General features: G+C 43.5%; 1 protein-coding gene across 1 annotated transcript in view; it reads right to left on the bottom strand.

Moving 5' to 3' along the window:
- Window positions 1-5,569: 5,569 nt before the first annotated feature.
- Window positions 5,570-14,311, bottom strand: part of limk1a (LIM domain kinase 1a) — a 526,526-nt gene continuing 517,784 nt past the window's right edge. The window contains exon 17 of the transcript XR_011474875.1: window positions 5,570-5,677. The gene's annotated coding sequence lies outside the window, so the exon portion shown is untranslated. The remainder of the gene's footprint in view (window positions 5,678-14,311) is intronic.

The raw sequence follows: 14,311 nt of genomic DNA, 5'->3' as shown, positions 1-14,311 counted from the left end.
TATCATCTGCTGGACTAGAAACATCCAGAACGGGATAGAAAAACACTACTTCAAGCCCACAGCTACAAATCATTGAGATAGGGGTATAATGTACTAAGCACTTAATAATGTTGTCAATAACAGCTGGTGAGCGATGTCTAATATTAAGGAAGTCTCAAGGTATTACTCGCCTGAGTTAAAGTACCTCATGATAAGCTGTATACCATACCGTCTACCAAGAGAGTTTTCATCTATATTTTTCATTGCCCTCTATATACCACCATAAACCAATGCTGGCACTAAGACCGCAMTCAACAAGCTGTATAACGCCGTGACGCTGGTGGAGAGAATGCCTAGAGTGTTTAAAGCTGTCATCAAGGCAAAGGGTGACTACTTTGAAGAATCTCAAATATAAATATTTTTTAAATGTATTAACACTTTTTTGGTTACTACATGATTCCATGTGTTATTTCATAGTTTTGATGTCTTCACCATAATTCTACAATGTAGAAAACAGTAAAAATAAAGAAAAATTCTTGAATGAGTAGGTGTGTCCAAACTTTTGACTGGTACTGTATATACTAGGCTGTGTCAAATTGGGYCTTCCTATGTCACTCCCTTTGTTTCCTTCCCCAGGCGTTTCTGTTTCATGTCGGTGCGCTGTTAGTGTTTCTTGTTTTGTTCATGTTCGTTCATTTATTAAATGCATTCACTCCCTGAACTTGCTTCCCGAGTCTCAGCGAACACATTACAGAATAATGCCTCACCAAAGGGAAGCATCAGGGAGTGTTTTTTGTTTATTTTTGTGTTGGAGGTGACGTCGGGTCCAGGTGTCAGTACCGGAGCTACCAGGGAGGCCTCAGCCGGTTCGTCGGACTCTCATGCCTCAGCTGGCTTGACAGGTTCCCATGCCTGGCAGGTTCGACGGGTTCCCCTGCCTCAGCTGGCTCGACAGGTTTCCATACCTCAGCGGGCTCGATAGGCTCCCATGCCTCAGCTGGCTCGATAGGCTCCCATACCTCAGCGGGCTCGATAGGCTCCCATGCCTCAGCTGGCTCGATAGGCTCCCATGCCTCAGCGGGCTCGATAGGCTCCCATGCCTCAGCTGGGTGAACAGGTTCCCGTGCCTCGGCCAAAGCACCGGTGGCGACCGGTCCGCTCCTGATCCCCAGGATCGTCCCCGGTTGGCRTCCTGCGGCTGAAGCCGCTCGCCGGGGCGGGGGTACTGTCACGTATGCTCTCTCTCCGGCGCTCTAGGTCGCCATGCTCCCTCGCCTCAGCCACATTGACATGTTCCCGCGCCTCAGCAGAGGTGACCGGTCCGGTCCTGATCCCCGGGATCATTTTGGTCGGCGTCCTGTGGCTGGAGGGGTACTGTCACGTGTGCTCCCTCTCCAGCCTCTAGGTCACCAGGCTGCTGATTATTGCGCACACCTGTCACCATCGTCACGCACATCAGCGCCTCATGACACTCACTTGGATTCCATCACCTCCTTGATTACCTGCCGTATTTGTCACTCCCTTTGGTTCCTTCCCAAGGTGTTATTGTTTCTGTTTCATGTCGGTGTGCTGTTAGTGTTTCTTGTTTTGTTCATTTATTAATTAAATGTATTCACTCCCTGAACTTGCTTCCCGACTCTCAGCATACATTGTTACACATAGAATGTTCTCTCTGCTACCGCACGGGAAGCGGTACCGGAGCGCCAAGTCTAGGTCCAAAAGGCTCCTTAACAGCTTCTACCCCCAAGCCATAAGACTGCTGAACCATTAATCAACCCCCCCCCCCCCCCTTTGTTTTTACACTGCTGCTACTCGCTGTTTATTATCAATGCATAGTCACTTTACCCCTACCTACATGTACCCCCACACATTGACTCGGTACCCCCTGTATATAGCCTCGTTATTGTTATTCTTTTGTGTTACTTCTTTAAAAAAAAGATTACTTTAGTTTATTTCAGTAAATATTTTCTTAACTCTATTTCTTTTATTGCCATTGTTGGTCAATGGCTTGTAAGTAAGCATTTCACCATATCGGCACATGTGACAAATACAATTTGATTGATAATGACATCCTAAAGTTTCTAGTTTCTATTCAGTCATGATCAAAGGGAAAAGAGGAAGATCGTCATCCATCTCATAAAGGTCTGCCCGACTCCTTCCCATTTAATATCCTGTGTTGTTGAGGTAGATGCGAATGTAATAGTATGTATTAGATATTTTAGAGTAGAACATGGTTTCCATTCCACAGGAAATTTCCTGGATTTGCCAATATCAGGATGAAACAGATAGGAGCACTGAGAAATGTCTATGTCAGGGTAGGCAATTATCCATGGTGGTACTTGGACTCTGTGACCTCAGCTTCATACATCACATCTGCCACCCATATGTGCTGCTGAGTGTGTGTAGGTGTGTGGTGTGTGTGTGTGTGTGTGTGTGTCTGCGTGCGTGGCGTCCCGCATGCCTGTATGAGTGTGTGTGGTGTGTGTGTGTGTGTGTGTGTGTGTGTGTGTGTGTGTGTGTGTGTGTGTGTGTGTGTGTGTGTGTGTGTGTGTGTGTGTGTGGTGTGTGTTGTGTGTGTTGTGTGTGTGTGTGTGTGTTGTGTGTGTGTGTGTGTGTGTGTGTGTGTGTGTGTGCGCACGCATGTGTGCACGTTCAAGCATGTGCGTCAGACATCATGCAGACATCTGTTTGTGTGTTTTTAAATCCAAAGCTCTTGTGGCAGTGTGTGTTGCAGCCAAATCCAGTAAATAGTGGAGCAGCATTTCTACTCAATTAAAGAGAACATCAGGGTGTGCCCGTTTCTTTTCTGGAAATTCTAACTCTTTTCAAGGAACTCTAATAGGCTACTCTATTACAAGCATAAGAAAACCAAAACAACCTCCAGGTAACTGCCAAAATAAAGAAAACTCTTGAGTAGATGAGGGATACAAAGTATATTGAAAGCAGATGCTTCCACACAGGTGTGGTTCCTGAGTTAATTAAGCAGTTAACATCCCATCATGCTTAGGGTCATGTATTAAAATGCTGGGCAGGCCATTATTTTGGCTACCATGGCTATACCCCCATAGAATGACAATGCCCCAATTCATGAGTGGACACTGAATGGTTTGATGAGCATGAAAACTATATAAACCATATGCCAACCTAACTGAACACTTATGGGAGATTCTGGAGTGGCGCCTGAGACAGGGTTTTCCACCATCATCAACAAAACACACATTTTTTCCCACATTTCATGTGGAAGAATGGTGTCGGATCCCTCCAATAGAGTTCCAGACACTTGTAGAACCAATGCCAAGGTGCATTGATGCTGTTCTGGATAGAGGTGGCACAATTACCTGTTAAGACACTTTATGTTGGTGTTTCCTTTATTTTGGCAGTTACCTATATTTCAAGTGGTTTTATAGTACATTATGAATCTATAATGTGGTCATTAAATGCCAGATGTACAGTAGGTGGAACCCAAGACCCTATAAGACAAGCTGTTCTCAAGTTTGCGTTCTACCAATCATGGATTGTGACAGCTCGTTATGTATCTGGACCATGGTCAGGCTAGTGACAGGGTGATTTGTTGCCCACTTGTGGCTACGTCAGGTATACACACATCAATGAGCTGGGTTTACTGAAATTACTAGGTCATAGGAGCAGCAGTTGAATTCATTTAATGTATGGTTAGTAAATAAATACAAATGGATGATATTCATTGTCCTTCAAGACTGAAAGTCTTCGTGAATGAAATGACCTCATATCTTGTCATCAAAGATGAGATGATAATGTGATAGAGCACTTGAGTTCAGTTCGATTGAAAACATGTCATTGCTCTCTGAATAGGAAAAACTAGTATGACCTAAACCTGTGTCTATTGTATAACATTTTACTGTATGTTTTTATAACTTTGGAAAGTATATTACAAATACCACAGTCAATATTTGCCTATGCAGGACAAAGTCTACACACACACACAGAGCATCAGAGAACAGCTTGGGTGGTGTGACGCAGGCTCTGAGTGAGTCACTCTGACACAAAGGCGGACTTAAGGCACCATTATTACCCAGTTACATCTTCAAAAGGTGTAGAAAGACCACAGCAATGCAGCCGTTTTTATCTCAATATCAAATCATTTCTGGGTAACAATTCGTTTTTTCCAACTGCTTACACACGTTTTCAAAACTGTCTCCTTTTTTCAAAACTCTACACACAATTCCCAAAACTGCACACACAAAATGCCTCACATCTCCTTCAAAATGTAACACTGCATTCAAAATGCCATAAACACATGTCAGAATGAAGCATTTGCATCAAATGGCAAACACTGCTTTCATAATAGTACATTTTTGGTATTTACCATGTACACACTGTTGTTCTAAATCTAAAGCTCTTTGTCTTTCATAGGCTTATATCTACATTTCAATACCAATGTTCTACAGTGAAAGTAATCTGCTGAGAGGTGTAACAAGTACACTGTAAACACCAATGCAATGTAGAAACAGAAAATATTTATTAGGCCAAACATTACGGTTGTATAAACAAAACCATAAAACATATGTAAACCAAAAGTATATTCTTTAGAATACAGTAAAGAACACAATTGTGTGTGTGGGGTCCCGGGGGGGCAGTCCAGGAATTGGTAGGGGGGGCAGTCACCAGTGCTAAGCTACGCTTCATCTCTTCTCCATTCTGGGTCTGGCCACAATACTTCGTCCACACATCAAAAGATACGTTTTCTCTTGCCAAACACCGAGGGAAGTATCTCCTAGCATGGCGTATCCAACCTTGGACAGAGGCAACCTCTATGTCCCCACATGCGTCCTCCATTGCCTGGAGAAGCGGCATGCGGGCATAGGGTTGGCGATCATACACTTTCCAGCGCCAGGCTGAGAAGAATTCCTCTATGGGATTTAGAAAAGGTGAATATGGGGGTAGGTACAAAACTACAAAATTGTGGATGGGTGGCAAACAGTTTTGGACCAGAACAGCCCGGTGAAAACTAACATTGTCCATTTACATTTACATTTTAAGTCATTTAGCAGACGCTCTTATCCAGAGCGACTTACAATTGGTGCATTCACCTTATGACATCCAGTGGAAAAGCCACTTTACAATAGTGCATCTAAATCTTTTAAGGGGGGGGGGGGGGGGGGGGGGTCAGAAGGATTACTTTATCCTATCCTTGTCCCATAAAACCTTTGTGTCTTTCTGAGACACAAAGTAGGTGAACAGATGATATCCACATGTGTGGTTCCCACCGTGAAGCATGGAGGAGGAGGTGTGATGGTGTGGTGGTGCTCTGCTGGTGACACTGTCAGTGATTTATTTAGAATTCAAGGCACACTTAACCAGCATGGCTACCACAGTATTCTGCAGAAATACGCCATTCCATCTGGTTTGCGCTTAACGGGACTATAATGGACAATGACCCAACACACTGCCAGGTTGTGTAAGGGCTATTTGACGAGAAGGAGAGTGATGGAGTGCTGCATCAGATGACCTGGCCTCCACAATCCCCCGACCTCAACCCAAATGAGATGGTTTGGGATGAGTTGTACCGCAGAGTGAAGGAAAAGCAGCCAACAAGTGCTTAGCACATGTGGGAACTCCTTCAAGACTGTTGGAAAAGCATTCCAGGTGCAAATGGTGGAGAGAATGCCAAGTGTGTGCAAAGCTGCCATCAAGGCAAAGGGTGGCTACTTTGAAGAATCTAAAATCTAAAATATATTTTGATTTGTTTAACACTTTTTTGGTTACTACATGATTCCATACATGATTCCATATGTGTTATTTCATAGTTTTGATGCCTTCACTATTATTCTACAATATAGAAAATATGCAAAAATAAAGAAAATCCCTTGAATGATTATGTGTGTCCAAACTTTTGACTGGTACTGTATATAAAACATAATTTTGGCCATGTAGTGTCTGTGGACACCTGCTCATCGAACATTTTATTCCAAAATCTTGGGCATTAATATGGAGTTGGTCCCCCTTTGCTGCTATAACAACCTCCACTCTTCTGGGAAGGCTTTCGGCTTTCCACTAGATGTTGGAACATTGCTGTGGGGACTTGCTTCCATTCAGCCACACGAGTATTAGTGAGGTCGGGCACTGATGTTGAGCGATTAGGCCTGGCTCACAGTCGGCGTTCCAATTCATCCCAAAGGTGTCCGATGGGGCTGAGGACAGGGCTCTGTGCAGGCCAGTTAAGGACTCCCACACCGATCTCGACAAAACATTTCTGTATGGACCTTGATTTGTGCACTGGGGGATTGTCATGCTGAAACAGGAAAGGGCCTTCCCCAAACTGTTGCCACAAAGTTGGAAGCACAGAATCGTCTAGAATGTCATTGYATGCTGTAGAATTAAGATTTCCCTTCACTGGAACTAAGGGGCCTAGCCCGAACCATGAAAAACAGCCCCAGACCGTTATTCCTCCTCCACCAAACTTTACAGTTGGCACAATGCATTCGGGCAGGTAGTGTTCTCCTAGCATCTGCCAAACCCAGATTTGTCCTTTGGACTGCCAGATGGTGAAGTGTGATTCATCACTCTAGAGAACGTGTTTCCACTGCTCCAGAGGCCAATGGTGGCGAGCTTTACACCACTCCAGCCAATGCTTGGCATTGGGCGATCTTAGGCTTGTGTGCAGCTGCTCGGCCATGGAAATACAGTTAATGAATCTCCAGATGAACAGTTCTTGTGCTGACGTTGCTTCCGGAGGTAGTTTGGAACTCGGTAGTCAGTGTTGCAACCGAGGACTGGCGATTTTTATGCGCTTCAGCACTCAGCAGTCCCGTTCTGTGAGCTTGTGTGTCCTACCACTTTGCGGCTGAGCCGTTGTTGCTCCTCGACTTTCCACTTCACAATAACAACACTTACAGTTGACCGGGGCAGCTCTAGCAGGGCTGAGATTTGACGAACTGAGTTGGCATCCTATGACGGTGCCACTTTGAAAGTCACTGAGCACTTCAGTATGGGCCATTCTAGTGCCAATGTTTGTCTATGGCGATTGCATGGCTGTGTGCTCGGTTTTATAGACCTGTCAGCAACGGGTGTGGCTGAAATAGCCGAATCCACTMATTTGAAGGGTGACCACCTACTGTTGGCCATGTTGTGTAGGACAATCACATTTTTGACTGCACTGGGTCTCTTAATAATCTGTGCTTTCTCTGATGCATTAGTTCCCTTTGGCGACGTCATAAGCTATTTGTGTCAATGTAATCTTGCTGCTGGTATTGAGACATATTTAAAGGCCATTCATTCATGAATAGGACTGAGTCTGATGCTTCCGTGATGGAAAAGACTCAAACGCACACAGGTGCTTTGACGTGTGAGACACTTTCATTTCTATGGCTTCAGAGGGAGAAAGAATTTCTGTGTGTGTGTGTGTTTGTGTGTGTGCACTCTACTTATGCTTCGGTAACCTAAAAACAGTGTGTTTGTGTGTCTGCCAGGTTAGGTTTTGTAGCATTTGTGTGTGTGTCATCCTTCCTTGCCTTGACATTTAGCGCTGAGCCAGCAGAAGGGCAACCACCAGCAGGGTTACAGCAGAACATACGCATGCACACACACACACAATCCTGAGTCTCAGCAGATATGACAGTGGACTGACTCCCTTGTGCATCACAGGCACCCTGGCCAGACATCTCCTCTTACCTGCCTCATCCTCTCCCTGTGATAGACGTCATAAACACAGGCACGTCTCACACACACAAGCAAGCAAGTACGCACGTACATGCATAGACGATGTAGTGATTTCCAAGTAACCAATGATATTGTATCATCATATTATCATTGGACCATTGTTGGTGAAGATGCGGATGATGATGATAAAGACGATGATGATGATAAAGATGATGGTAAATGGCGATGCTGATGATGATGGTGATGATGATGATGATGAAGACGATGATGGTGATGATGATGGCGATGATGATGATAATGATGGTGATGATGGTGGCGATGATAAAGACGAGGTGATGATGATGATGAAGACGATGGTGATGATAATGATGATGGTGATGATGATGATGATGATGATAAAGACGCTGGTGATGATGATGGTGATGATGATGGCGATGATGGAGGTGATGATGATGATGGTGGTGGTGATGATGATGATGATTATGATGTTGGTTGATGATGCTGATAGACGATGGTGATGGTGGTGATGATGATGAAGACGATGGTGATGATGGTGGTGATGATGATGGTGATGATGATGACAAAGACAATGATGATGATGGTGATGATGACGATGAAGACGATGGTGATGATGATAAAGACGATGATGATGATGATGATGATGATAAAGACGATGATGGTGATGATGATGGTCGTGCCAGCTGGGCCTGGTGACTGGCAGCTGGTGGTGGGCAATGTGTCGGCACTACCCCACGCCCCAAATGGTGAGAGGTTCTGGAAGGGCAGGGGAGTGAATCATGCCCCAGAGATATGACAGGCAGGGGAGCAATGACCTGCCTCGTGCTTCAGAGCTGTGTGTGTGTGTGTGTGTGCGTGTGTGCTGTGTGTGTGCTGTGTGTTGTGTGGTGTTGTGTGTTGTGTGTGTGTGTGGTGGTGTGTGTGTGGTTGTGTGTGTGTGTGTGTTATGCACTCTTTGCATTTGTGCGTTTCACTCACCTGTTTCTGCCATAAACCTGTCGCCCGCCCGTCTGACTACAGTACTTGTCCTACTTACCTTGTGGTATGTAAGGTCTTATACCTACATTATGCTTTAATAAACATACTGTATGTACAGTGACATGACTTAACAGCACAACTGTGTCAAAACCAGGGCAACAAGATTATAATTACATAACCTCTTAGAAAACAGCCACTCCTCATCCTCTCTCTTGTAGCTGTAGTGCCTGTAACTGTAGTACCCGTAACTGTAGTACACATAGTCGTAGTACCTGTAGCTGTAGTACCTGTAGCTGTAGTACCCGTAACTGCAAGTCACATAGCGTAGTACCTGTAGCTGTGAGTACCTGTAGCTGTATACCTGTAACTGTAGTACCTTTAGCTGTAGTACCTTAAATTGTAGTATAGCATCATAGACATGCTTAGTACCTTGTAGCTGTAGTACCTGTAACTTAGTACCGTAACTGTAGTACCTTTAGCTTGTATACCTGTAACTGGCTGCAGCACATAGCTGTAGTACCTGCTAGTGAGTACCTGTAGCTGTAGTACCTGTAGCTGGTAGGTACCCGAACGTCTAGGTACACACTAGCTGTAGTACCTGTAGCTGTGTACCTCCGTGAAGTAACTGTAACTGTATTACCTGTAACTGTAAGTCATCCTTAGCTACTGTCTGTAGTATACTCTGTAACTGTAGCTTATTTACACATAGCTGTAGTACCGTAACTGTAGTACCTGTAAACTGTAGTACCTGTAGCTTAGTACCCTTAGCTGTATTGTACCATAGCTGTAGTACCTGTAACTATAGTACCTGTACTGTAGTACCCTAGCTGTAGTACCTGTAACTGTAACCATAGCTGTAATACCTGTAACTGTCGAGTACCGCCTAAAAAGCTGGTACCCAGTAGACTGTAGTACCTGTAACTGTAGTACCTGTAACTGTAAGTAACTGCAGTACCTGACTGAGTACCCATAGCTGTAGTACCTGTAACTGTAGATACCCATAGCTGTAGTACCTGTAACTTAGTACCTGTTATCTGTAAGTACCCTTTAGCTGTTAGTACCTGTAACTGTAAGATACCTGTATCGTTAAGTACCTTGTAGCTGTAGTACCTGTGTAGCCTGTTAGTACCCTAAACCAGTACACATAGCTGTAGTACCTGTAACTGTAGTACCTGTAGCTGTAGTACCTGTAGCTGTAGTACCCGTAACTGCAGTACACATAGCTGAATACCTGTAACTGTAGTACCTGTACTACCTGTAGCCGTAGTACCTGTAACTGTAGCACCTGTAACTGTGTACCTGTAACGTTAGTACCTAAACGTAGTAATGTAGTACCTGTAGCTGTAGCACCTGAAACTGTAGTAACTGTAACTGTAGTATCTGTAGCTGTAGTACCTGTAACGTTAGTACCTGTAGTACCTGTAACTGTAGAATACCTGTAACTGTATACCTGTGACTGTTATAGTAGTAACTATGTAGCCGTAGTACCTAACTGTATGCCTGTCATAACTGTAGTACCTGTAACTTAGTAGTATACCTGTAACTGTAAGTAACTGTAGTAACTGTAGTACATTAACTGTAGTTACCTGTAACGGTAGTAAACTGTAACTGCAGTACCGTGTAGCTTTAGTAACTGTAACTGAGTACCTGCTAGCTGTAGCTAACTGTAGTACCTGTAGCTGTAGTAACCTAGTAACCTGTAACTGTAGTAATTGTTAACTGTAGTACCTGTAACTGTAGTACCTGTAACTGTAGACCTGAACTGTAGTACCTGTAACTGTAAGTTTATTGTAAGTACCTGTAACTGTAGTACCTGTAACTGTAGAACCCAGTACTGTAGTACCATGTAACTGTAGTACCTGTAGCTGTAGTACTGTAACTGTATACCTGTAACTGTAGTACCTGTAACTGTAGTAATTGTAGTACCTGTAGCTGTAGCACCTGTAACTGTAGTAACTGTAACTATGTACCTGTGCTCGTAGTACCTGTAACTGTAGTACCTGTAACTGTAGTAATTGTAGTACATGTAGCCATATACCTGTTAACTGTTAGACCTGTAACTGTAGTACCTGTAACTGTAGTAATGTACTGTTAGCACCTGAAACTGTAGTACCTGAAACTGTAGTAACTGTACTGTAAGTAGCTGTAACTGTAGTACCTGAAACTGTAGTAATCTGTAACTGTAGTACCTGTAACTGTAGTAATGTAGTACCTGTAACGTAGTACCGAAACTGTAGTAACTGTAGTAACTGTAGTAACTGTAACTGTAGTATCTGTAGCTGTAGTAACTGTAACTTAGTACCTGTACGTGTAGTAACTGTAGTAACTTAGTACCTGTAGCTGTAGTAGCTGTAGTACCTGTAGCTGTAGTACCTGTAAGTACTGTAGTACCTGTAGTACCTGTAACTGTAGTACCTGTAACTGTAAACTGTAACTGTTTACTTAACTGTTTACCTGTAACTGTAGTACCTATAGCGTATTAGTACCTGTGTGGTCCAGCAGGCGGACTGGAAGACCAATCCCAGCCCCCAGCTTCAGCCCTTTACTTTAGCCTGACGTTAGCCCCCTTATCCCCAGCCCTAGCCCTACTATACACTCTTAGAAAAAAGACAACACTACTTAAAAATGATATATATAAAATACTAACACCAACATGAAATGAAAACTAACATGCAAGTAGCATGGAAAACTACTGATACCACACACGCTACGACTTCCACACCAATAAAACACATCGTTCTCTGTACTTTTTTCATACAACCCTCATCGGTGTCCGGTAAAGAACATTGAATATCAATAAATGCGCCCTCTCTCTATCATATATCAGTCACAACTTAGTATTAAGTATCTCTCCATCAACTAACTGACGGCCATTTTACGAACCCATATCTAGCTGCGCTAACTAGTCTTTAGACATGCTAACGTGATATCCATGATCTATCTTGTTGGTATCATATGTTATGTGGTTTATTCGAAGTTCGGTGTATTTTCTCACTCTCAACAATTCATATATGGGCTTTCCTTAGAGTTTCGTACTTCTCCCGAGACCCTGTAATTGAACGGCCTTATCAAGCGTCAGCGGCGTCTCGTTTGGGCGCCGCGTCGGTCTGCATCTGATAATAATTGTATGTCTAATGCCATGGTACCTTAATCTTTCAGGAGGTGTAAACGAACGATTCCCTGTGGCCTGCGTATCGGTTTCTAGCTGCATTCGCAGTCGAGGCGCTCACCGAGTGCGGTGCCAACAATTTATGGAAGAACTTAGAATAATCTGTCGCTTCCGTTCACTAGGCATCAAATCAGGGGAGACCCAATTATTTTTTATCCAAATTGTTCACGCAATGTGGTAAAGTACTCCTCCACTTCGCCTTCGAGCACACGGGATTCAAGCTTTGGGTGGGGCTCATCCACATCTAGAATTTAATTAACTACCACTAAAAGGGGTAATCTTATCGGCCCTATTCTGCCTCAGTTGAGGATCAAACCCTTGTTTGGTTTCTCTGCGATGAAACCCTATGTGGTTCCTCAGGATAGAACCCTTGTTGGGTTCCATGTAGAAACCCTCTGTGGACAGGCAGTTTTCATACATTTAAACCCGAGAAAGGAGTTCAACCTAGGAACCAATAAATATGCAGTTCTTTAAAGGGATCTCCTAGGGCTACGACACCAGCAAGAACCATTTAACGCGTTTTTTTAACGTAACCCCCAGCCCCATATAACTCAACCACAGTTGGCCATTAACTCCTCATTCTCTGGCTCTCCTCTCAGTCCATGCTCTCCACTGAGTCAGAGCCAATGCTCCTGCCCTGACCTCTTAGCTACATAAACCTCTGCACATAACCAGCCAGTACAAAGGCACATATCACACAGCAGCTCGACTGTATACCGCCCCCCCCCTCCACACCGCACACACATAACCCCCACGCCAACCCCACACGACACACACACACACACACACATCACACACACACACCACACACACACACACACAGCACACACCCGCTACATGCTGACACAAGCCTCTAACAATCACATTCTATAAACTGGATAACCCTGGGAGACCAGCTGAGTATTGTGGGATGGAGGTGAGATCCCACTCACAGTTCAAATCAAATCAAATCAAATTGTATTTGTCACATGCATCGAATACAACAGGTGTAGACCTTACAGTGAAATGCTTTAACCAACAATACAGTTTTGAGAAAAATAAGTGTTAAGAAAGTATTTACTAAAATAAACTGAAATTTTAAAAAATACAAAAAATAMAAAATTTAAATAAAAAATAAKAAAAATTGAAAAACATTTTTTTTACAGTAGCGAGGCTATATACAGGTGGTACTGGTACAGAGTCAATAAGCGGGGGCACMGGTTAGTCGAGGCAATTGAGGTAAAAGTACATGTAGGTAGAGRTAAAGTGACTATACATGGATAATAAACAGAGAGTAGCAGCAGTGTAAAAATAGGGGTGGGGGACAATGCAAATAGTCCGGGTAGCCATTTGATTGGGGGAAGAAGCTGTTAAGAAGCCTTTTGGACCTAGACTTGGCGCTCCGGTACCAGTTCAGACCCTGACTTCAGACCTCTCTGGACGCACAGGGAGAGGATCAAACAGAGATAGAAAAAAGCAGAACAACAAACTCTGACGCACGCACACGCGCACACGCGCACACGCGCACACGCGCACGCGCACGCACACGCGCACACGCACACACACTTCCCATGTGTTCCACAGTGCTGAGGGAACATTACCCCTACTACAGGGCTAGGTTTCTCATGTATCGTCAGTGGTGGAAAGAATACCCAATTGTCATACTTGAGTAAAAGTAAACATACCTTATTAGAAAATTTGTCAAGTAAAAGTGAAAGTCACCCAGTAAAATACTACTTCAGTAAAAGTCTAAAAGTATTTGGTTTTAAATATACTTAAGTATCAAAAGTAATGTAATTGCTAAAATATACTTAAGTATTAAAAGTGAAAGTAAAAGTATAAATAATTTCAAATTCCTTATATTAAGCAAACCAGACAGCACCATTTTCTTGTTTTTTTATTTACGGATAGCCAGGGGCACACTCCAACAAACGGAGCATGTGTGTTTAGTGAGTCCGAGCAGATCAGAGGCAATAGGGATGACCAGGGAACTTCTCTTGATAAGTGCATGAATTTGACCATTTTCCTGTCCTGCTAAGCATTCAAAATGTAACGAGTACTTTTGGGTTTCAGAGAAAATGTATGGAGTAAAACGTACATTCTTTTCTTTAGGAATGTGGTGAAGAAAAAGTAAAAGTTGTCAAAAATATCAATAATAAAGTAAAGTACAGATATCCCAAAAAACTACTTAAATATTTTATACCACTGTGTCTCGTCGAAATAAATGGTCAGTTGTTCTTCAGATTCAGTGAACCAAGCACAGACTTCCGTTAGCTCCCCCAAGCCTACACTTTGGCTTTAGCTCAGTGGGTTTACACAGTCTTGTGGCACGCAGCCGCAGATAACTCAGGGTTCAAACCCAGTCAGTCACTTAAACATGAGCTCCCTCCCAGTGGTAGTGAATGGTACAGTATGAGGACTGGGAAATGTAGGGAACACCTACTGCGAACTCATTCAGCTCATGTATGGAGTCAATACAGCTAATCCCACTGTTTACTTAAAACAAGAGCTTGGACAGCCCACACACCATAAGCTCTACACAAACACACA

The sequence above is a fragment of the Salvelinus sp. IW2-2015 genome, linkage group LG4p (genome assembly GCF_002910315.2).
Source record: "Salvelinus sp. IW2-2015 linkage group LG4p, ASM291031v2, whole genome shotgun sequence".
NCBI lineage: Eukaryota > Metazoa > Chordata > Actinopteri > Salmoniformes > Salmonidae > Salvelinus > Salvelinus sp. IW2-2015.
The sequence above is the reverse complement of the archived record's forward strand: the minus strand, read 5'-3'. Positions and strand labels throughout refer to the sequence as shown.